Below are 24197 nucleotides of genomic sequence, written 5' to 3' on the forward strand. Positions count from 1 at the left end.
TGCTCTTCCTTAAAATTGAGATACATTTTAGATAAAATAAATAAATATTTATATTTTTTCAGCTCATTGCTGCAAATAATGTGCCGGGGGAGGGGGTCTTTCCCCCTTATACGTAGCAAAAGGGGGGAAATACCTCCCCCCCCACACACACTTGCTAGCGTTAGGAGACAATTGTAATTGTCTCCTAACGTTCCTACGCTAGCGAGCTATCCATATTTAAGACATTTTACCTACTCATTGTGAAATTAAAGTTATATAAAATTTTAGTTCCAAATTTGTTCGTACAATTTTTAGCGGGACACATCACACGATGTAAAACTAAGGATCGACCCAAGGTACGAGTTCAATATATACAATTCAAAAACAAAGAGCTTTTGAATATCCATTTTCGAGTGTTTTTACAGTTATAATATCCTAGTTCATTTATTTATTTATTTATTTTTTCAATAGAAAAAAGGTTCTTTGTAACCCCGAAACCCTTGTCTTTAATTCTTTTTGTGCATGATTAACTCAGGGTTTTAATAATTGAAACCAAACGAAAAGAATAAAATTGATTATTTTTTTGGTTTTAAATTAGTGTTTTGTACATAATACTAGGATTTTTTTAACCGCTTTTTCCTCTTTTCCCTCCTCGAACAGCGCACTTAATTACATATCTTCAAAGGAAAACAGCAATTCGCATCGAACATGTTTACTTATCACTTGTCTAAGCATTATTGGCAAAGAGCCAACCGTGGCATTCATTTCGGATCGAGTGAAAATTATTGAAAATTTTTATTTCAACTCATTGAAAAAAAATTCATTATAAGTCAGTGAAAGAACATAACTTCACCGTTTTCGCTGTAAATGAAGGTAAGGTGTTTATATTATTTCCTTAAAAAGTTTCAGAGCCATAACATTATTAGAATATTGGATGCAAGAATTTTAGTTTACATGGATTGAATAATTGAAAAAAGTCGAAAAAGTGACCTCCATTTGTAAATTCTTAGAAATTCGGTTAATTACGTTAGAACTTCAAACAAACCATAATCTTGAAGAAAATTATTTTTCCTATCTAGTGATGCATTGGGTTTTTTTCTATGTTTACTAGGATCGTTTTTACGGTCGTAAACATGCAAAAGTCTAAACCGTGGATAAAATATTAAATATTTCATTTTCTAATTCAATTTTTAAAAATCGAGTTTCAAATTCTAACATTAGACATTTCAGAAAACTTGTATACCAAGTTTCATGTCTATAAGTGGGATAGTTTCGCCGTACAGCGCACAAACGCACACAAGGATGTCGCCTTCAGAAGAGTGAAAATTTCAAACTAGTTTTGGCCAGGATTTTCAGTTAAATACTCCACTGTGCGTCGATAGCTCCGTTGGCAGAGCGGTGGACTGTAGATGATGAAACAGAAATCCATAGGTCGCTGATTCGAATCCGGCTCGACGGAGAAATTATTTTCTAGATTCAAAATATTTATTTTTATCCTTAATCACGAATATAGTCTTTCGTCCAGGTTGCATTATGCAAACCGTCCGTACATCAGTACAAAGATCGATAGAGTGTAGCTGCTAAAACACTTAGAAGGCTTTTTCGAATGGGAAAATATTTTCTGTATTATAAAAAAAAATATTTTATTACTTGTAAATGAATGATACACTTTCTTCTCTCCTTCACTCAACGCGCCGTCGATAGCTCAGTTGGCAGAGCGGTGGACTGTAGTTGGTAAAGCAGAAATCCATAGGTCGCTGGTTCGAATCCGGCTCGACGGAAAAATTATTTTCTATATTTAAAACAATTATTTGTATTCTTGATAACGAATATAGTCTTTCTTTCAAGTTGCATTATGCAAGCCCTCGGTACCTCAGTAGAAAGATCGATAGAGTGCAAGCGCAAAAACACTCCAGAGTATATTTAGAAAGGGAAAATATTTTTTGTACAGTAGACTCCTGATTATCCGCGGAATTGGGTGGCACAAGTGCCGCGGATAATAAAAATCGCGGATAACCGCAAAAAGACTAAAATGGGGGACAAATCGGGTAAAAATTGTCCTATCTCAAATTCTTAACTGTATTGATGCATAACACTTTCTGCAAACAGTGAAAATATATATAGAGTACAGTACAAATGTTTTGTATTTTTGCACAACCGAACTTAACATCAATAACAAACAAAGGTATGTACGATGAAGAACGCATAATAATAATAATAATAATAATAATAATAATAAAATTAAATCAAATCAATCAATCAAGCAAAAACAACTGATTGTAAATTTACAATTTTTCAAAAAAAAAAAACAGCCACTGGTATTCGCTTTTTACTGCGAAAATACATGTTCGTAATTGTTGACTAATTCGCGGATAATCCGCCCCGCGGATAAACCGCTCGCGGATAATCGGGAGTCTACTGTATCTTAAATAATTATTTTATAACTTATAACTGAATGATACACTTTCTTCAATCCTTTGCTAAGCGAGCCGTCGATAGCACAGTTGGCAGAGCGGTGGACTGTAAATGATGAAACAGAAATCCATAGGTCGCTGGTTCGAATCCTGCTCGACGGAGAAATTATTTTTTAGATTTAAAACAACTATTTTTATTCTTAATGACGAATATAGTCTTTCTTCCAAGTTGCTTTATGCAAGCCGTCGGTACCTCAGTAGAAAGTTCAATAGAGTGTAGGCGCTAAAACACTGAGGAGGATTTTTAGAATGGGAAAATATTTTTTGTATCTTAAATAATTATTTTATTACTTGTAAATGAGTGATGCACTTTCTTCTCTCCATTGCTAAACGAGCCGTCGACAGCTCAGTTGGCAGAGCGGTGGACTGTAGATGATGAAACAGAAATCCATAGGTCGCTGATTCGAATCCGGCTCGACGGAGAAATTATTTTCTATATTTAAAACAATTATTTGTATTCTTGCTAACGAATATAGTCTTTCTTCCAAGTTGCTTTATGCAAGTCGTCATTACCTCAGTATAAATTTCAATAGATTGTAGGCGCTAAAACACTTAGGAGGATTTTTAGAATGGGAAAATATTTTTTGTATCTTAAATAATTATTTTATTACTTGTAAATGAATGATGCACTTTCTTCTCTCCATCGCTAAACGAGCCGTCGATAGCTCAGTTGGCAGAGCGGTGGACTGTAGATGATGAAACAGAAAACCATAGGTCGCTGGTTCGAATCCGGCTCGACGGAGAATTATTTTCTATATTTAAAACAATTATTTGTATTCTTGATAACGAATATAGTCTTTCTTCCAAGTTGCTTTATGCAAACCGTACGTACCTTAGTAGAAAGATCGATTGAGTGTCGCTGCTAAAACACTCAGGGGGGTTTTTCAAATGCGAAAGTATTTTCTGTATTTTTAATAATTATTTTATTACTAGTAAATGAAAGATACACTTTCTTCTCTTCATTGCTCAGCGCGCCGTCGATAGCTCAGTTGGCAGAGCGCTGGAGTGTAGTTGGTAAAGCAGAAATCCATAGGTCGCTGGTTCGAATCCGGCTCGACGGAAAAATTATTTTCTATATTTAAAACAATTATTTTTATCCTTAATCACGAATATAGTCTTTTGTCCAGGTTGCATTATGCAAACCGTCCGTACATCAGTACAAAGATCGATAGAGTGTAGCTGCTAAAACACTTAGGAGGCTTTTTCGAATGGGAAAATACTTTCAGTATTTTAAAAAAAATATTTCATTACTTGTAAATGAATGATACACTTTCTTCTCTTCTTCCCTCAACGCGCCGTCGATAGCTCAGTTGGCAGAGCGGTGGACTGTAGTTGGTATAGCAGAAGTCCATAGGTCGCTGGTTCGAATCCGGGTCGACGGAGAAATTATTTTCTAGATTTAAAACAACTATTTTTAATCTTAATGACGAATATAGTCTTTTGTCCAAGTTGCATTATGCAAACCGTACGTACCTTAGTAGAAAGATCGATTGAGTGTCGCTGCTAAAACACTCAGGGGGGTTTTTCAAATGGGAAAGTATCCTTATATATTATTTCTGTAGCCTGTTTTTGGTTTCTACGCCAAATTTCCCTCAATTCTTGATCGATTTCTTTGATTTACGGCTTATTTTATAGCTTATGGTGCTGGCTACTGACGAAAAATAGACCCAAGGTCTGAAAATTGTTTCTTTTAGCCGAAAAACCTGTTTTAAAGAACCAGAATAAGGTTTTCGGTCAAACTTATAACTTTAATTTGCGCTATGACTGACAGAGCTGAGTAACTTGATCGGCAGAGCGTTCTCTTCGTAAGCAGGAGATTACGTGTTCGGGCCCACGTCCGAACAATCTGCAACAAAAAAGTTAGAGAAATATCGCGCATTACATGAACACTGAATTTAATGAATAACAACTATGAGGGAATAGAATCAATGAGAAGGAACTGCTCCTTGCTGATATGAAAACATTCAGTGGTTTTGTGCTAAATTACTTCGAAATTGCACGTGTTTTTTTTTTTTTTTTTTTTTTTTTTTGAAGCTTTGGCTCTGGAAAGAAAATTAAAGCATAATGTAAGCGAAAATATAAGTAACAGGTTTAAGATTTCAGACTACAATAGAAGTGTTTTTTGTTCAGGAAATAAATAATAAATCGTATATTGAAATATATATTCTTCTATTGAGTTTTTGACTCTTTGTACAAATAAATAAAATACTACCTCAATTTGAAGGGTAAAATATATATTTTTTCTTCTTTTTGCTAAAAAACAAATAGCTTATCACATTTTTACTACATTCGAAAGCATAGTTCAATTTATTTTGTATTTTAACCGTGCTGTTAAATGATGAACACGTGCTGCCATCTAAGTTATAACGGCTTAAGCAGCCTGCGATAACAAATTGTAAAAATGTTCAAAAATAAAAACATTTTTCTTCAATATCTTATCTTATATATTAATCCCCTCTCATTTTAAAACTTATCAGGCTGGCCAATGACGAAAAAAAGACTTACGGTCGAAAATTTCAAGTTTTCGAAATCGCCTCTTGCTGTTTCAAAACCTTGATGCTGTTCTTATGCATTTTTTAAAGCAAAGTTCTAATGCAGTTTTAAATTTTTTACGTCGCTTTCAGCAAAAAAAAAAATAGCCTGTGTGTGTGTTTATATTTTAATAAAGATTAACAGCACTGGACTTAGTTGTTCGGTTTAATTGATAAGTTTTTTTCGGTAGAGCGTTCGGCTATAAACTATCTGAACTTCGGGCAAGCTTGGGCTGTCCGACATAATATCAAATTTATATTAGTATTACGCATTACATGTGCTCATAACATACACACCTAATAAAATAAATGCAGTGGGAATGCTACTTGGTGTTTCGACTCCTTTATGCAGGCTACAGTTATCATTCGGAAAAGTTGATTGTTAATCGAACTGTGTTCTTTGACTACATCCAGACCACTCAACATAATGTAAGCATAAAAAAGTATTAGATTTACCTAAAGAAATCCTTTTTGTGCAGAAAAATTTTTTTATTGTATGCTAAAATGTAGATGTTTCTAATAGCAGTGTTCGACCTTTTGTACAAATGAAAAAATACTACGCCCGATTAAAACTACGAGTTTCACTCAGTAAACCTTTAATTTTTTATCCACGCGAATACGATATAAAGCATTAAAAGTATTATCAACTTCATTAACAAGAAATTATTTTCTACTGCTCTGCTTTCTGCTGAAAAAAAAAATACATTTTGTCTACGTTCGAAAAATTACACTTAAGAACGGACTCAGTTCAACTGGTTTTGGTTTTGAATTTTAAGTGTTCGATTAAAAGAGAAACATGTGAGGGCATTTAAGCCGTAACGGTTAAAGCAACCTTCTATGTGAAATAGTTCAATATTCAAAGATAAAAACACTTATTTTCAATCAAATTTATTACTTCTCTAGAATGTTTGTTTCAATCGCTACGTGAGACCTTCGTCATTCTTTAATCAAATTCCATGCTTTGCGAATAATTTTAAATCGTATCATGCTGGTTAATGACAAAACACAGATGCATGATCTTATTATTATTATTATTATTATTTTTTTTTTTTTGGCAAAAAGCTTTTTTGCTGTTTTTTACTACGCATTCCTTCAATGAATAGCTTTCGAAAAGGAAGGCGCAATTGCTAGGTTTGTTGGGGTGTCGGGCTGTTAGTCAGAATGGCGCCAATTCGAATACGTGCCAATAAATATCTCTTTAATGTTTCTTTTTTTCCCGTCAGATGCTGACATGTGCAGGACTGTATTTGCCACAACCTGTTTTTTCACATGCACAATTATTGCTTTTTCACGAGTCACCACTCAGCCACACTTTTAATGACATTTATGTTTGCATTGAAAATATGTACGATTAAAAGGGGAGCTATGATCAAATTATCACAACAGTGTATTTAAAGAGGTTTTGTTACTGATGTCTTTAAATTACATGTGTGGGGACTCCAGGTCAGTGGACTCCGGAACTCCTCTGACAGCTCCTCCTCTGTTTTACAGCTCCAGTTGATCAGCGCAATCAGTAGCGAACACGCGCGCTACTCAACTCTGCTCGGGAGAGTTAACTCACGTGCGCTCCATCGAGGCGAGGTTGTTCCTGGAGAGCTTGCGACCAGGTGTTTCGCCCGACAGCGAACTTTTCAAATGTTACCTTTTACTGTTTAAAAGTTTTAATGTTTTAGTAGCCTTTGCTCAGTTTTTAATGTTCATGTAGATCTTTTATAAAAATAAATAGTTTTTAAAGGATAAGCATTCCAGCGTCCTTAGTGGTGACCCGCTGAACTGTAAATACGCAACCATATCAATGTGGAGTTAGAGTTGGTGCTGCTATGAGACTTTAGTTATGCCTGCTGTTGTTTCGAGCTACCTTAGCGACTGTTTTCCGTTTTCTGGTGCAAATGGATACTTTCAAAACTGACGCTAAATGTCGGATTTCTACTTCGCAGCTGGAATAGAGGTGAGTTTTCTATTTCTGTGACCGAGAGAGATAACACCCTTTCCACCCCCCCCCCATTTTTGTCTTGCATTTTTTCGGAATATGTCTGTAAACGAACAGCAAGCCGCGGAAGTTAGCCGAATAGCGTTAAGATTACCACCGTTTTGGCGGGGAAATATTGAACTTTGGTTCACTCAGGTCGAGGCATCCTTCGTCTTGTCGGGTATAACGAGCGATTGCACCCAATTTTTCAGTCTTGTTGCCCACATTGACGCGGAAACACTGAGTCATGTGAGTGATATCATTTTGCACCCGCCGGCTACAGAAAAATACCAAGCCCTGAAGCAGCGGCTTATAGAGGAATTCGCTGATTCAGAAGGAAAACGCGTAAAAAAATTATTGAGTGAATTGCAGTTAGGGGACCACAGACCCTCTAGTTTGCTCAGGCAAATGCGGGACCTGGCTGGGGATAAATTAAGTGATGACTTCTTAAAGAATTTGTGGTTGCAGAGATTGCCAACTAATGTTCAATCAGTTTTGATGGCATCAAATGAAAAGTTGCCACAGCTCGCGATATTGGCTGATAAGGTGCACGAAGTGACTTGCGAAGTTCCCCAGATCTTTGGGACTGAACAAGCAGTTGCCGCTGTGTCACCTGTGACTCTTAGCAGCTTGCAACACCAGATTTCGCAGTTGACATTGCAAGTTGGGAAATTGTCTAAAGAGAGGGGTCGCTCACCTTACAGAAAGCGGTTTAGCTCCCGCGATAGAAATGACAGCAGAAACGGGCAACATACTCGGGGCAATTCAGATTTTTGTTTCTACCACAATCGTTTTGGTCAAAAAGCAAACAAATGCAGGCAACCTTGTGCATTCGCCCAAAAAGAACTAGTGAATGCTACCACTCACGATGGGGCAGGTAGCAAGATGTGTTTGGTAAACACCACAAATCGACTCTGTGTTTATGATCAGGGTTCGAATACCAAGTTCCTAATAGATACTGGCAGTGATGTTTCGTGCATTCCCGTCAAGGGTAATCAGCAAAATTGTCCAAATGCTTTTGAATTGTTTGCTGCAAATCTTTCAAAGATAAAAACATATGGTAGAAAACTGCTGCAATTAAGTTTGGGTCTCAGACGTGCATTCAAATGGCACTTTATTATAGCTGATGTTTCTATGCCCATCATCGGAGCAGATTTTTTGACACATTTTAATTTATTGGTCGACCTAAAACGCAAACGATTAATTGACGGTATTACCAAATTGGGTTCCCGCGGTAGTCTTGACTTTAGCCAACAGACAGCAGTTAAAGTAATAGTAGAAAATTCTATTTATCATGCTATTTTAAGTAAATATCCAGATATAACTACGCCTAACCCAAAATTTAAATGTGTTAAACATTCCACAGAACATCACATAGAAACAGTCGGTCCACCCGTGCATAGTCGCCCTAGGCGATTGCACCCTAAGCTGTTAGATACAGTTAAAAAAGAATTCGAGTTCATGATTGAAAAAGGTATTTGTCGACCTACGAAAAGCCCTTGGTCGTCTCCTTTGCATGTTGTCAACAAAACTTCAGGCGGAATACGTCCCGTCGGGGATTATCGAAGGCTAAATGCAAAAACTGTCCCAGACAGGTATCCTATTCCACATTTGCAGGATTTTTCTTCTTCATTGTATGGAAAGAAAATTTTCTCTAAACTTGACATTTTTCGTGCTTATCATGCAATTCCAGTTCATGAAGAGGACATCAAAAAAACGGCAATAACTACTCCGTTTGGCCTTTTTGAGTTCCCTTTCTTAAACTTCGGGCTTTGTAACGCAGCTCAGTCTTTCCAGCGCTTTATTAACGAGGTTTTGAGAGACTTGGATTTTTGTTTTGCATACCTTGATGACATCCTGGTATTTTCAAAAACAGAGGACGAGCACGTAGGGCATCTGGATCAAATTTTTCAAAGACTTAATGATTACGGAATTCAGTTAAATACTTCAAAATGTGTCCTAGGAGTACCTGAGTTGTCATTTTTGGGTCATATAATTTCATGCAATGGAATAAAACCTTTACCAGAGAAAGTGCAATTAGTTTTGGATTATAAGGAACCAAAAACTGTAAAGGAACTGCGCGCATTTTTGGGTCTAATAAATTTTTATCGTAGATTTATTCCCAAGGCAGCTAAAAAGCAGGCTATTTTAAATGAATACCTTAAGAATACCCCCAAAAACACAAATAAAGAAATACAGCTCTCCGACGAAGCCAGAATTGCCTTCAATGAATGTAAACAACAGTTAGCTGAAGTAACCTTGTTGGCTCATCCATCAAATAATGCTGAACTTGTTTTATGTATGGATGCCTCAGATTTCGCAATAGGAGGTTCTCTTAACCAAGTAATCGATGGTGGTCTTCAGCCTCTTGGGTTCTTTTCTCGAAAACTTTCCGACACAGAAAACCGCTATAGTACATACGATCGGGAATTGTTGGCCATTTTTGCGGGGATAAAACATTTTCGGTACATGCTAGAGGGAAGACAGTTTTGTGTATATACTGATCATAAGCCTCTTACTTTTGCATTTCGCCAAAAATCTGAAAAATCCTCACCTAGGCAAAATAGGCAACTAGATTACATTGCACAATTCACAACAGATATCCGTTTTGTTAAGGGGTCTGAAAATATTGCTGCTGACACTCTCTCTCGGTTATCAGTTTTAGATACTCCCTCTAATGTCGAGTCCTCTACTGAGCTTGAAAAGGCATGCATGTTTCCTGCCTCGAGTGTCAACCAGATAGATCTTCCTTCGTCGACGGACTTTGTTGCTATCGCAGCAGAACAGAAGTTGGATACAGAGCTACAGAAACTTCTTGTTGGTACGGCGCCAGAAAACAGCCTCAACCTACAGCCCATGCAGCTTGGCCAGAGCACAACTCTATATTGTGATGTGCGAGATGCAAGTATCCGTCCATACGTCCCAGTGAAGTTCCGCAGGAAAGTTTTCCTGAACTTTCACCGCTTGTCACACCCAGGCATTAAAGCTTCGCGTAAACTACTGCAGAAGCGTTTCGTTTGGCCCGGGATGCACAAGGACATAGCGGAATGGACTCGTGCTTGTATTCAGTGCCAGAGGTCTAATGTGCACCGACATACAGTTAGCCCTCTAAAAACCTTCAATCTGCCTTCACAACGGTTTAGCCACGTCCACGTCGACCTCGTTGGACCACTCACTCCTTCGAATGGATATCGTTATTTGTTAACTTGTGTTGACCGCTATACCCGTTGGCCAGAAGCCGTCCCTCTGGTTGACATTTCTGCAGACACAGTAGCACGACAGTTTTACAGAACGTGGATCTGTCGGTTTGGAGTTCCAGATTTCGTCACTACTGACCAAGGTAGACAGTTCGAGTCCGAGCTCTTTACGTCTCTTACAAAGTTCCTGGGAATCTACAAAATTCGGACATCACCCTATACCATCCGTCTTCTAATGGACTGGTGGAAAGGTTCCACCGTTCCCTCAAGCAGTCGTTACGCTGTCATACCTCGACTCATTGGGATGAGGTTCTTCCTACAGTGCTTTTGGGGCTCCGAACAGCTTACAAAGCTGACCTTTCTGCAACCGCTGCCGAAATGGTGTACGGCTCATCCTTGCGTCTTCCAGGAGAGTTTTTCCAGCCCATGGACACCAGCATAGTCCTCGACCCTACCAAGTTTGTGCACAAGCTGAGAGACTGTATGTCATCCTTAAAGCCAGTGCCTACTAGTGCCCACTGCAAACGCAGTCCTTTTGTGCAGAAGGACTTGTTAACGTCGACTCATGTGTTCCTTCGCATTGACTCTCTACGAAAGTCTTTGGAGCCAACTTATTCCGGTCCTCATGAAGTGCTCGCTAGACAGGAAAAGACTTTTCGCATTAAAATCAACAACAAAGAGGCAGTTGTGAGTATAGATCGGCTAAAACCTGCTTTCCTTTGGGTTACGGATACTGGATCAACCCCATCACCTCCAGTACAACCTGAAAAATTTACTCCGGCATCCTTGGAACTACCTACTAGTGCTCCATCGAAAACCACAGAGGAGTTTTACACCACGCGATCAGGGCGTCGTGTTCGATTCCATAAGTATTCATAAAACTTTTCGTTGTCACTGGAGGGGGAGTACTGTGGGGACTCCAGGTCAGTGGACTCCGGAACTCCTCTGACAGCTCCTCCTCTGTTTTACAGCTCCAGTTGATCAGCGCAATCAGTAGCGAACACGCGCGCTACTCAACTCTGCTCGGGAGAGTTAACTCACGTGCGCTCCATCGAGGCGAGGTTGTTCCTGGAGAGCTTGCGACCAGGTGTTTCGCCCGACAGCGAACTTTTCAAATGTTACCTTTTACTGTTTAAAAGTTTTAATGTTTTAGTAGCCTTTGCTCAGTTTTTAATGTTCATGTAGATCTTTTATAAAAATAAATAGTTTTTAAAGGATAAGCATTCCAGCGTCCTTACATGCCTTCTCTTCTGCGCTTACTTTTTTTTCGGTTCCTCGTCATAATGTTCCTCCTTTGAAATTCTTAAAGAACGAAATGCCTTATGAAACGATTTGAAGCACAGTGCGGAGTTCCGCACGGGTCGACTAGTTTTCTGTATTTTAAATAAATATTTTATTACTATTAAATGAAAGATACACTTTCTTCTCTTCTTTGGTCAGCGCGCCGTCGATAGCTCAGTTGGCAGAGCGGTGGACTGTAGTTGGTAAAGCAGAAATCCGTGGGTCGGTGGTTCAAATCCGGCTCGACAGAGAAATTATTTTCTAGATTTAAAACAATTATTTGTATTCTTGTAACGAATATAGTCTTTCTTCCAAGTTGCATTATGCAAGCCATCGGTACCTCAGTAGAAAGATCGATAGAGTGCAGGCGCAAAAACACTCAGGAGGATATTTAGAATGGGAAAATATTTTTTGTATCTTAAATAATTATTTTATAACTTGTAAATGAATGATACACTTTTTTCAATCCACAGCTAAGCGAGCCGTCGATAGCTCAGTTGGCAGAGCGGTGGACTGTACATGATGAAACAGAAATCCACAGGGCGCTGGTTCGAAGCCGGATTGACGGAGAATTTATTTTCTAGATTTAAAACAATTATTTGTATTCTTGCTAACGAATATATTCTTTCTTCCAAGTTGCATTATGCAAGCCATCGGAACCTCAGTAGAAAGATCGATAGAGTGTAAGCGCTAAAACGCTGAGGAGGATTTTTAGAATGGGAAAATATTTTTTGTATCTTAAATAATTACTTTATGACTTGTAAATGAGTGATACACTTTTTTCAATCCATTGCTAAGCGAGCCGTCGATAGCTCAGTTGGCAGAGCGGTGGACTGTAGATGATGAAACAGAAATCCACAGGTCGCTGGTTCGAAGCCGGCTTGACGGAGAATTTATTTTCTAGATTTAAAACAATTATTTGTATTCTTGCTAACGAATATATTCTTTCTTCCAAGTTGCATTATGCAAGCCATCGGAACCTCAGTAGAAAGATCGATAGAGTGTAGGCGCTAAAACGCTGAGGAGGATTTTTAGAAAGGGAAAATATTTTATGTATCTTAAATAATTATTTTATGACTTGTAAATGAGTGATACACTTTTTTCAATCCATTGCTAAGCGAGCCGTCGTTAGCTCAGTTGGCAGAGCGGTGGACTGTAAATGATGAAACAGAAATCCATAGGTCGCTGGTTCGAAGCCGGCTTGACGGAGAATTTTTTTTTCTAGATTTAAAATAATTATTTTTATCCTTAATCACGAATATAGTCTTTCGTCCAGGTTGCATTATGCAAACCGTCCGTACATCAGTACAAAGATCGATAGAGTGTAGCTGCTAAAACACTTAGGAGGCTTTTTCGAATGGGAAAATATTTTCTGTATTTAAAAAAAAATATTTCATTACTTGTAAATGAATGATACACTTTCTTCTCTTCTTCCCTCAACGCGCCGTCGATAGCTCAGTTGGCAGAGCGGTGGACTGTAGTTGGTAAAGCAGAAATCCAAAGGTCGCTGATTCGAATCCACCTCGACGGAAAGATTATTTTCTATATTTAAAACAATTATTTGTATTCTTGATAACGAATATAGTCTTTCTTCCAAGTTGCTTTATGCAAGCCGTCGGTACCTCCGTAGAAAGTTCAATAGAGTGTAGGCAATAAACACACAGGAGGATTTTTCGAATGGGAAAATATTTTTTGTATCTTAAACATTTATTTTATCACTTGTAAATGAATGATACACTTTCTTCTCTCCATTGCTACGAGAGCCGTCGATAGCTCAGTTTGCAGAGCGGTGGACTGTAGATGATGAAACAGAAATCCATAGGTCGCTGGTTCGAATCCGGCTCGACGGAGAAACTAATTTGGAATTTTTAAACACTTTTCTCATTATTTGATAAAGAATATATGCCTTCCTCTCTGCGACGCCTAGCAAGCCGTCGATAGCTCAGTTGGCAGAGCGGTGGACTGTAAATGGTAAAGCAGAAATCCATAGGTCGCTGGTTCAAATCCTGCTCGACGGAGAAATTTTTTTCTAGATTTAAAACAATTATTTGTATTCTTGCTAACGAATATATTCTTTCTTTCAAGTTGCATTATGCAAGCCTTTGGAACCTCAGTAGAATGATCGATAGAGTGAAATCGCAAAAACACTCCAGAGGATATTTAGAATGGGAAAATATTTTTTGTATCCTCAATAATTATTTTATAACTTGTAAATGAATGATACACTTTCTTCAATCCGTTGCTAAGCGAGTCGTCGATAACTCAGTTGGCAGAGCGGTGGGCTGTAGGTGAGGAAACAGAAATCCATAGGTCGCTGCTTCGAATCCGGCTTGACAGAGAAACTATTTTCTGGATTTAAAACAATTATTTGTATTCTTGCTAACGAATATATTCTTTCTTCCAAGTTGCATTATGCAAACCATCGGAACCTCAGTAGAAAGATCGATAGAGTGTAGGCGCTAAAACGCTGAGGAGGATTTTTAGAATGGGAAAATATTTTTTGTATCTTAAATAATTATTTTATGACTTGTAAATGAATGATACACTTTTTTCAATCCATTGCTACGCGAGCCGTCGATAGCTCAGTTGGCCGAGCGGTGGACTGTAGATGATGAAACAGAAATTTTTAGGTCGCTGGTTCGAAGCCGGCTTGACGGAGAATTTTTTTTCTAGATTTAAAATAATTATTTTTATCCTTAATCACGAATATAGTCCTTCGTCCAGGTTGCATTATGAAAACCGTCCGTACATCAGTACAAAGATCGATAGAGTGTAGCTGCTAAAACACTTAGGAGGCTTTTTCGAATGGGAAAATATTTTCTGTATTTAAAAAAAAAATATTTCATTACTTGTAAATGAATGATACACTTTCTTCTCTTCTGCCCTCAACGTGCCGTCGATAGCTCAGTTGGCAGAGCGGTGAACTGTAGTTGGTAAAGCAGAAATCCATAGGTCGCTGGTTCGAATCCGGCTAGACGGAAAAATTATTTTCTATATTTAAAACAATTATTTGTATTCTTCATAACGAATATAGTCTTTCTTCCAAGTTGCTTTATGCAAGCCGTCGGTACCTCAGTAGAAAGTTAAATAGAGTGTAGGCAATAAACACTCAGGAGGATATTTCGAATGGGAAAATATTTTTTGTATCTTAAATAATTATTTTATTACTTATAAACGAATGATGCACTTTCTTCTCTCCATTGCTAAACGAGCCGTCGATAGCTCAGTTGGCAGAGCGGTCTACTGTAGATGATGAAACAGAAATCCATAAGTCGCTGGTTCGAATCCGGCCCGACGGAAAAATTATTTTCTATATTTAAAACAATTATTTGTATTCTTCATAACGAATATAGTCTTTCTTTCAAGTTGCTTTATGCAAGCCGTCGGTACCTCCGTAGAAAGTTAAATAGAGTGTAGGTAATAAACACTCAGGAGGATTTTTCGAATGGGAAAATATTTTTTGTATCTTAAAAAATTATTTTATTACTTGTAAATGAATGATACACTTTCTTCTCTCCATTGCTACGCGAGCCGTCGATAGCTCAGTTGGCAGAGCAGTGGACTGTAGTTGGGAAAGCAGAAATCCATAGGTCGCTGGTTCGAATCCGGCTCGACGGAAACATTATTTTCTATATTTGAAACAATTATTTGTATTCTTGATAACGAATACAGTCTTTCTTCCAAGTTGATTTATGCAAGCCGTCGGTGCCTCAGTATAAATTTCCATAGAGTGTAGGCGCTAAAACACTTAGGAGGATTTTTAGAATGTGAAAATATTTTTTGTATCTTAAATAATTATTTTATTACTTGTAAATGAATGATGCACTTTCTTCTCTCCATTGCTAAACGAGCCGTCGATAGCTCAGTTGGCAGAGCGGTGGACTGTAGATGATGAAACAGAAATCCATAGGTCGCTGGTTCGCATCCGGCTCGACGGAGAATTATTTTCTATATTTAAAACAATTATTTGTATTCTTGCTAACGAATATATTCCTTCTGCCTAGTTGCATTATGCAAGCCATCGGAACCTCAGTAGAAAGATCGATAGAGTGCATGCGTAAAAACACTAAGGAGTATTTTTAGAATGGGAAAATATTTTTTGTATCTTAAATAATTATTTTATAACTTGTAAATGAATGATACAATTTCTTCAATCCCTTGCTAAGCGAGCCGTCGATGGCTCAGTTGGCAGAGTGGTGGACTGTAGATGATGAAATAGAAATCCATAGGTCGCTGGTTCGAAGCTGGCTTGACGGAGAATTTATTTTCTAGATTTAAAATAATTATTTTTATCCTTAATCACGAATATAGTCTTTCGTCCAAGTTGCATTATGCAAACCGTCCGTACGTCGGTACAAAGATCGATAGAGTGTAGCTGCTAAAACACTTACGAGGCTTTTTCGAATGGGAAAATATTTTCTGTATTTTAAAAAAATATTTCATTACTTGTAAATGAATGATACACTTTCTTCTCTTCTTCCCTCAACGCGCCGTCGATAGCTCAGTTGGCAGAGCGGTGGACTGTAAATGGTAAAGAAGAAATCCGTAGGTTTCTGGTTCAAATCCTGCTCGACGGAGAAATTTTTTTCTATATTTAAAACAATTATTTGCATTCTTGATAACGGATATAGTCTTTCTTCCAAGTTGCTTTACGCAAGCCGTCGGTACCTCAGTAGAAAGTTAAATAGAATGTAGGCAATAAACACTCAGGAGGATTTTTCGAATGGGAAAATATTTTTTGTATCTTAAATAATTATTTTATTACTTGTAAATGAATGTTGCAGTTTCTTCCCTCCATTGCTAAACGAGCCGTCGATAGCTCAGTTGGCAGAGCGGTGGACTGTAGATGATGAAACAGAAATTCATAGGTCGCTGGTTCGAATCCGGCTCGACGGAAAAATTATTTTCTATATTTAAAACAATTATTTGTATTCTTTATAACGAATTTAGTCTTTCTTCCAAGTTGCTTTATGCAAGCCGTCGGTACCTCAGTAGAAAGTTAAATAGAGTGTAGGTAATAAACACTCAGGAGGATTTTTCGAATTTGAAAATATTTTTTGTATCTTAAATAATTATTTTATTACTTGTAAATGAATGATGCACTTTCTTCTCTCCATCGCTAAACCAGCCGTCGATAGCTCAGTTGGCAGAGCGGTGGACTGTAGATGATGAAACAGAAATACATAGGTCGCTGGTTCGAATCCGGCTCGACGGAGAATTTTTTTCTATATTTAAAACAATTATTTGTATTCTTGATAACGAATATAGTCTTTCTTCCAAGTTGCTTTATGCAAGCCGTCGGTACCTCAGTATAAAGTTCAATAGAGTGTAGGCGCTAAAACACTGAGGAGGATTTTTAGAATGGGAAAATATTTTTTGTATCTTAAATAATTATTTTATTGCTTGTAAATGAATGATGCACTTTCTTCTCTCCATTGCTAAACGAGCCTTCGATAGCTCAGTTGGCAGAGCGGTGGACTGTAGATGATGAAACAGAAATCCATAGGTCGCTGGTTCGAATCCGGCTCGACAAAGAAATTATTTTCTATATTTAAAACACGTATTTGTATTCTTCATAACGAATATAGTCTTTCTTCCAAGTTGCTTTATGCAAGCCATCGGTACCTCAGTAGAAAGTTAAATAGAGTGTAGGCAATAAACACTCAGGAGGATTTTTCGAATGGGAAAATATTTTTTGTATCTTAAATAATTATTTTATTACTTGTAAATGAATGATACACTTTCTTCTCTCCATTGCTACGCGAGCCGTCGATAGCTCAGTTGGCAGAGCGGTGGACTGTAGTTAGTAAAACAGAAATCCATAGGTCGCTGGTTCGAATCCGGCTCGACGGAAAAATTATTTTCTATATTTAAAACAATTATTTGTATTCTTGATAACGAATATAGTCTTTCTTCCAAGTTGCTTTATGCAAGCCGTCGGTACCTCAGTATAAAGTTCAATAGAGTGTAGGCGCTAAAACACTGAGGAGGATTTTTAGAATGGGAAAATATTTTTTCTATCTTAAATAATTATTTTATTACTTGTAAATGAATGATGCACTTTTTTCTCTCCATTGCTAAACGAGCCGTCGATAGCTCAGTTGGCAGAGCGGTGGACTGTAGATGATGAAACAGAAATCCATAAGTCGCTGGTTCGAATCCGGCTCGACGGAGAAAGTATTTTTTCGATTTAAAATAATTATTTTTATCCTTAATCACGAATATAGTCTTTCGTCCAGGTTGCATTATGCAAACCGTCCGTACGTCGGTACAAAGATCGATAGAGTGTAGGCGCTAAAACACTGAGGAGGATTTTTAGAATGGGAAAATATTTTTTGTATCTTAAATAATTATTTTATTGCTTGTAATTGAATCATGCACTTTCTTCTCTCCATTGCTAAACGAGCCGTCGATAGCCCAGTTGGCAGAGCGGTGGAATGTAGTTGGTAAATCAGAAATCCATAGGTCGCTGGTTCGAATACGTCTCGACAGAGAAACTATTTTGGAATTTTTAAACACTTTTCTCATTATTTGATAAAGAATATATGCCTTCCTCTCTGCGACGCCTAACAAGCCGTTGATAGCTCAGTTGGCAGAGCGGTGGACTGTAAATGGTAAAGCAGAAATCCATAGGTCGCTGGTTCAAATCCTGCTCGGCGGAGAAATTATTTTCTAGATTTAAAACAATTATTTGTATTCTTGCTAACGAATATATTCTTTCTTCCAAGTTGCATTATGCAAGCCATCGGAACCTCAGTAGAAAGATCGATAGAGTGCATGCGTAAAAACACTCAGGAGGATTTTTAGAATGGGAAAATATTTTTTGTATCTTAAATAATTATTTTATAACTTGTAAATGAATGATACACTTTCTTCAATCCATCGCTAAGCGAGCCGTCGATAGCTCAGTTGGCAGAGCGGTGGACTGTAGATGAAGAAACAGAAATCCATAGGTCGCTGGTTCGAATCCGGCTTGACGGAGAATTTATTTCCTAGATTTAAAATAATTATTTTTATCCTTAATCACGAATATAGTCTTTCGTCCAGGTTGCATTATGCAAACCGTCCGTACGTCGGTACAAAGATCGATAGAGTGTAGCTGCTAAAACACTTAGGAGGCTTTTTAGAATGGGAAAATATTTTTTCTATCTTCTATACATATGATAAAATAAGATGTTTGTGTGTGTGTGTGTGGCGTGCTTCCCGGGAAAACGGTAAGGCCTAAAAAGATCAAATTTGGTATACAGGTGCTGCTTTTGCCGAAGATGTGCACCTCGGGCTATGATTTTTGATATTTTAATTAGAAAAAAAAAGTTATTTAATGTTTTATGTGTTTTTTTGCACTTTTTACCTCACAGAAACTGAACCAAATGCACCACACGAATATTTTTTGTATTATAGTGTAGGAAATTTAATTTCAAATATGATGAATGAAAAAATTTTGAAGATAGAGCAATTTTTGTATTTTTTATGAATTTTTGAAAAAAACCTTCAATTTGCATTTTTTTCTGGGTTTTATATTTTTCTAATATCATCCTGCGAGAAGTATCAAAGCCTCATTTCTAAAATTTAAGTTGGTAATAGTAAGAACATTGCGCCCTCTTCAAAAGAAAAAAGTTCTTAAAAATACGCAATAGTTTTTTTTTTTTTACAATTTTTTTAATGCTGAACACATCATATCTTTCTACGCATCGGTCGAAAAAAGCATTCTTCAATCTTCTATGCCTCTGACGTCACTATTTGGATTTCGATTCGATATTTACGATGGAATCTTAATCGCAAACAATGTTAATCTTTTTTTTTTTACTATATAGCTTACTTCTACATATTATGACGTGATGACCACGTTTTGTTTCCGGCAGCGCTTGCTTTTTTTCTTTCCTTTTTTTTTGTTTAATTTAGGGAATGCATATATTTCATTTTCCATCTCCCCTCCCCCTCCCCCCCCCAAGCTGGACGTTTTGCTGTTTCGATATTACGTTACATTTCATAGTGTTGCGCATTTAATTCAATAAAAACAGCGAGATTTTTTTTTCTTTGTCAAACGCCACTTATTGCACACTACGGGGAATTTGAGCTTTTTTTTTTTTTTTGCTCTGCTTAAATAAAAAAAAGTGGTTTTTTGAGTGATCTTCGTTTTCATTAGGAAATGGACGGGGAGGTTAAAATAAATAGAGATGCATAAGAAAATTTAGAGATAGATCGTAAAGGTAGATGGCGTTAAAATGTGAATGGCACAAAAAAAGATAGAGATGGATTGATTAATACTGCAGCCAAATTTGTTTAAACAGCCGCCGAAGGCGGCAAACTTGAAGTAAAAAGGTAAATGACAAGTTAGCCAAAGAGCCGCCGTAGGTGGCTGCTTGCACAGAAAGGCGACTGGCGTAAGAAGGCGAACCAGCTGGTCGCCGCAGGCGGCTAGTCTTAAATAATTATTTTATTACTTGTAAATGAATGATGCACTTTTTTCTCTCCATTGCTAAACGAGCCGTCGATAGCTCAGTTGGCAGAGCGGTGGACTGTAGATGATGAAACAGAAATCCATAGGTCGCTGGTTCGAATCCGGCTCGACGGAGAAAGTATTTTTTAGATTTAAAATAATTATTTTTATCCTTAATCACGAATATAGTCTTTCGTCCAGGTTGCATTATGCAAACCGTCCGTACATCAGTACAAAGATTGATAGAGTGTAGCTGCTAAAACACTTAGGAGGCTTTTTCGAATGGGAAAATATTTTCTGTATTTTAAAAAATATATTTTATTACTTGTAAATGAATGATACACTTTCTTCTCTTCTTCACTCAACGCCCCGTCAATAGCTCAGTTGGCAGAGCGGTGGACTGTAGTTGGTAAAGCAGAAATCCATAGGTCGCTGGTTCGAATCCGGCTCGACAAAAAAATTATTTTCTATATTTAAAACAATTATTTGTATTCTTCATAACGAATATAGTCTTTCTTCCAAGTTGCTTTATGCAAGCCGTCGGTACCTCAGTATAAAGTTAAATAGAGTGTAGGCAATAAACACTCAGGAGGATTTTTCGAATGGGAAAATATTTTTTGTATCTTAAAAAATTATTTTATTACTTGTAAATGAATGATACACTTTCTTCTCTCCATTGCTACGCGAGCCGTCGATAGCTCAGTTGGCAGAGCGGTGGACTGTAGTTGGTAAAGCAGAAATCCATAGGTCGCTGGTTCGAATCCGGCTCGACGGAAAAATTATTTTCTATATTTAAAACAATTATTTGTATTCTTGATAACGAATAAAGTCTTTCTTCCAAGTTGCTTTATGCAAGCCGTCGGTACCTCAGTATAAAGTTCAATAGAGTGTATGCGCTAAAACACTAAGGAGGATTTTTAGAACGGGAAAATATTTTTTGTATCTTAAATAATTATTTTATTCCTTGTAAATGAATGATGCACTTTCTTCTCTCCATCGCTAAACGAGCCGTCGATGGCTCAGTTGGCAGAGCGGTGGACTGTAGATGATGAAAGAGAAATCCATAGATCGCTGGTTCGAATCCGGCTCGACGGAGAAATTATTTTCTATTTTTAAAACAATTATTTGTATTCTTGATAACGAATATAGTCTTTCTTCCAAGTTGCTTTATGCAAGCCGTCGATACCTCAGTATGAAGTTCAATAGAGTGTAGGCGCTAAAACACTGAGGAGGATTTTTAGAATGGGAAAATATTTTTTTGTATCTTAAATAATTATTTTACTACTTGTAAATGAATGATGCACTTTCTTCTTTAAATTGCAAAACGAGCCGTCGATAGCTCAGTTGGCAGACCGGTGGACTGTAGATGATGAAACAGAAATCCATAGGTCGCTGGTTCGAATCCGGCTCGACAAAGCAATTATTTTCTATATTTAAAACAATTATTTGTATTCTTCATAACGAATATAGTCTTTCTTCCAAGTTGCTTTTTGCAAGCCATCAGTACCTGAGTAGAAAGTTAAATAGAGTGTAGGCAATAAACACTCAGAAGGATTTTTCGAATGGGAAAATATTTTTTGTATCTTAAATAATTATTTTATTACTCGTAAATGAATGATACACTTTCTTCTCTCCATTACTACGCGAGCCGTCGGTAGCTCAGTTGGCAGAGCGGTGGACTGTAGTTGGTAAAGCAGAAATCCATAGGTCGCTGGTTCGAATCCGGCTCGACGGAAAAATTATTTTCTATATTTAAAACAATTATTTGTATTCTTCATAACGAATATAGTCTTTCTTCCAAGTTGCTTTATGCAAGCCGTCGGTACCTCAGTAGAAAGTTAAATAGAGTGTAGGTAATAAACACTCAGGAGGATTTTTCGAATGGGAAAATATTTTTTGTATCTTAAATAATTATTTTATTACTTGTAAATGAATGATGCACTTTCTTCTCTCCATTGCTACGCGAGCCGTCGATAGCTCAGTTGGCAGAGCGGTGGACTGTAGTTGGTAAAGCAGAAATCCATAGGTCGCTGGTTCGAATCCGGCTCGACGGAAAAATTATTTTCTATTTTTAAAACAATTATTTGTATTCTTGATAACGAATATAGTCTTTCTTCCAAGTTGCTTTATGCAAGCCGTCGATACCTCAGTATGAAGTTCAATAGAGTGTAGGCGCTAAAACACTGAGGAGGATTTTTAGAATGGGAAAATATTTTTTTGTATCTTAAATAATTATTTTACTACTTGTAAATGAATGATGCACTTTCTTCTTTAAATTGCAAAACGAGCCGTCGATAGCTCAGTTGGCAGACCGGTGGACTGTAGATGATGAAACAGAAATCCATAGGTCGCTGGTTCGAATCCGGCTCGACAAAGCAATTATTTTCTATATTTAAAACAATTATTTGTATTCTTCATAACGAATATAGTCTTTCTTCCAAGTTGCTTTTTGCAAGCCATCAGTACCTGAGTAGAAAGTTAAATAGAGTGTAGGCAATAAACACTCAGAAGGATTTTTCGAATGGGAAAATATTTTTTGTATCTTAAATAATTATTTTATTACTCGTAAATGAATGATACACTTTCTTCTCTCCATTACTACGCGAGCCGTCGATAGCTCAGTTGGCAGAGCGGTGGACTGTAGTTGGTAAAGCAGAAATCCATAGGTCGCCGGTTCGAATCCGGCTCGACGGAAAAATTATTTTCTATATTTAAAACAATTATTTGTATTCTTCATAACGAATATAGTCTTTCTTCCAAGTTGCTTTATGCAAGCCGTCGGTACCTCAGTAGAAAGTTAAATAGAGTGTAGGTAATAAACACTCAGGAGGATTTTTCGAATGGGAAAATATTTTTTGTATCTTAAATAATTATTTTATTACTTGTAAATGAATGATGCACTTTCTTCTCTCCATCGCTAAACGAGCCGTCGATAGCTCAGTTGGCAGAGCTGTGGACTGTAGATGATGAAACAGAAATCCATAGGTCGCTGGTTCGAATCCGGCTCGGCGGAGAATTATTTTCTATATTTAAAACAATTATTTGTATTCTTGATAACGAATATAGTCTTTCTTCCAAGTTGCTTTATGCAAGCCGTCGGTACCTCAGTATAAAGTTCAATAGAGTGTAGGCGCTAAAACACTGAGGAGGATTTTTAGAATGGGAAAATATTTTTTGTATCTTAAATAATTATTTTATTGCTTGTAAATGAATGATGCACTTTCTTCTCTCCATCGCTAAACGAGCTGTCGATAGCTCAGTTGGCAGAGCGGTGGACTGTAGATGATGAAAGAGAAATCCATAGATCGCTGGTACGAATCCGGCTTGACGGAGAATTTATTTCCTAGATTTAAAAAAATTATGTTTATCCTTAATCACGAATATAGTCTTTCGTCCAGGTTGCATTATGCAAACCGTCCTTACGTCGGTACAAAGATCGATAGAGTGTAGCTGCTAAAACACTGAGGAGGATTTTTAGAATGGGAAAATATTTTTTCTATCTTCTATACATATCTATACATATAATAAAATAAGATGTTTGTGTGTGTGTGTGTGTGGCGCGCATCTCGGGAAAACGGTGAGGCCTAGAAAGATGAAATTTGGTATACAGGTTTAGTTTTTGCTGAAGTTGTGCACCTCGGGCTTCGATTTTTGATATTTTAATTGGAAAAAAAGTTATTTAATGTTTTATGTGATTTTTAGCACTTTTTAGTACTTTTAACCTCACAGACCCCGAACCAATCGCGCCAGACAAATATTTTTGATACTATAGTGTCGGAAATTTAATTTTAAATATGATGAACAAAAAAATTTTGAAGATAGAGCAATTTTTGTATTTTTTATGAATTTTTGAAAAAACCTTTAATTTGCATGTTTTCCTGGGTTTTATTTTTTTCTAATATCATCCTGCGATTATCAAAGCCTCATTTCTGAAATTTAAGTTGGTAATAGAAAAACCATTTCGCCCTCTTCAAAAGAAAAAAGTTCTTAAAAATACGCAATAGTTTTTTTTTACAATATTTTTAATGCTGAACACAGCATGCGAGACCCACGCATCATGTCCTTTCACGCATCAGTCGAAAAAAGCGTTCTTCAATCTTTTATACCTGTGACGTCACTACTTGGGTTTCGATTCGATATTTACGACGGAATCTTAATCGCAAGCAATGTTAATCTTTTTTTTACTATATAGCTTACTTCATTTTCTGACGTGATGACCACGTGTTTTTTCGGCAGCGCTTGCTTTTTTTCTTTCCTTTTTTTTTTTTTTTTGTTTTATTTAGGGATTGCATTTATTTCTTTTTCCATCCCCCCCCCCAAGCTGGA

At 37.1% G+C, this 24197-nt stretch overlaps 14 non-coding genes across 14 annotated transcripts; all 14 read left to right on the forward strand.

Moving 5' to 3' along the window:
- The first annotated feature begins 1673 nt into the window (after window positions 1–1673).
- Window positions 1674–1760, forward strand: Trnay-gua (transfer RNA tyrosine (anticodon GUA)). The gene is given in 2 exon segments: window positions 1674–1710; window positions 1725–1760. It is a non-coding gene; the product is annotated as a tRNA-Tyr (tRNA).
- An 11602-nt stretch (window positions 1761–13362) lies between these two features.
- Trnay-gua (transfer RNA tyrosine (anticodon GUA)) lies at window positions 13363–13449 on the forward strand. Its single transcript is given in 2 exon segments — window positions 13363–13399; window positions 13414–13449. It is a non-coding gene; the product is annotated as a tRNA-Tyr (tRNA).
- Window positions 13450–14962: 1513 nt separating this feature from the next.
- On the forward strand, window positions 14963–15049 carry Trnay-gua (transfer RNA tyrosine (anticodon GUA)). The gene is given in 2 exon segments: window positions 14963–14999; window positions 15014–15049. It is a non-coding gene; the product is annotated as a tRNA-Tyr (tRNA).
- Window positions 15050–16240: 1191 nt separating this feature from the next.
- Window positions 16241–16327, forward strand: Trnay-gua (transfer RNA tyrosine (anticodon GUA)). The gene is given in 2 exon segments: window positions 16241–16277; window positions 16292–16327. It is a non-coding gene; the product is annotated as a tRNA-Tyr (tRNA).
- An 870-nt stretch (window positions 16328–17197) lies between these two features.
- Window positions 17198–17284, forward strand: Trnay-gua (transfer RNA tyrosine (anticodon GUA)). The gene is given in 2 exon segments: window positions 17198–17234; window positions 17249–17284. It is a non-coding gene; the product is annotated as a tRNA-Tyr (tRNA).
- Window positions 17285–17517: 233 nt separating this feature from the next.
- Window positions 17518–17604, forward strand: Trnay-gua (transfer RNA tyrosine (anticodon GUA)). Its single transcript is given in 2 exon segments — window positions 17518–17554; window positions 17569–17604. It is a non-coding gene; the product is annotated as a tRNA-Tyr (tRNA).
- A 721-nt stretch (window positions 17605–18325) lies between these two features.
- Trnay-gua (transfer RNA tyrosine (anticodon GUA)) lies at window positions 18326–18412 on the forward strand. The gene is given in 2 exon segments: window positions 18326–18362; window positions 18377–18412. It is a non-coding gene; the product is annotated as a tRNA-Tyr (tRNA).
- Window positions 18413–19919: 1507 nt separating this feature from the next.
- Trnay-gua (transfer RNA tyrosine (anticodon GUA)) lies at window positions 19920–20006 on the forward strand. The gene is given in 2 exon segments: window positions 19920–19956; window positions 19971–20006. It is a non-coding gene; the product is annotated as a tRNA-Tyr (tRNA).
- Window positions 20007–20559: 553 nt separating this feature from the next.
- On the forward strand, window positions 20560–20646 carry Trnay-gua (transfer RNA tyrosine (anticodon GUA)). The gene is given in 2 exon segments: window positions 20560–20596; window positions 20611–20646. It is a non-coding gene; the product is annotated as a tRNA-Tyr (tRNA).
- A 233-nt stretch (window positions 20647–20879) lies between these two features.
- Window positions 20880–20966, forward strand: Trnay-gua (transfer RNA tyrosine (anticodon GUA)). Its single transcript is given in 2 exon segments — window positions 20880–20916; window positions 20931–20966. It is a non-coding gene; the product is annotated as a tRNA-Tyr (tRNA).
- A 553-nt stretch (window positions 20967–21519) lies between these two features.
- Trnay-gua (transfer RNA tyrosine (anticodon GUA)) lies at window positions 21520–21606 on the forward strand. The gene is given in 2 exon segments: window positions 21520–21556; window positions 21571–21606. It is a non-coding gene; the product is annotated as a tRNA-Tyr (tRNA).
- A 232-nt stretch (window positions 21607–21838) lies between these two features.
- Trnay-gua (transfer RNA tyrosine (anticodon GUA)) lies at window positions 21839–21925 on the forward strand. The gene is given in 2 exon segments: window positions 21839–21875; window positions 21890–21925. It is a non-coding gene; the product is annotated as a tRNA-Tyr (tRNA).
- A 553-nt stretch (window positions 21926–22478) lies between these two features.
- Trnay-gua (transfer RNA tyrosine (anticodon GUA)) lies at window positions 22479–22565 on the forward strand. Its single transcript is given in 2 exon segments — window positions 22479–22515; window positions 22530–22565. It is a non-coding gene; the product is annotated as a tRNA-Tyr (tRNA).
- Window positions 22566–22797: 232 nt separating this feature from the next.
- On the forward strand, window positions 22798–22884 carry Trnay-gua (transfer RNA tyrosine (anticodon GUA)). The gene is given in 2 exon segments: window positions 22798–22834; window positions 22849–22884. It is a non-coding gene; the product is annotated as a tRNA-Tyr (tRNA).
- Window positions 22885–24197: the final 1313 nt, after the last annotated feature.

The sequence above is a fragment of the Uloborus diversus genome, chromosome 5 (assembly GCF_026930045.1).
Source record: "Uloborus diversus isolate 005 chromosome 5, Udiv.v.3.1, whole genome shotgun sequence".
Lineage (NCBI taxonomy): Eukaryota > Metazoa > Arthropoda > Arachnida > Araneae > Uloboridae > Uloborus > Uloborus diversus.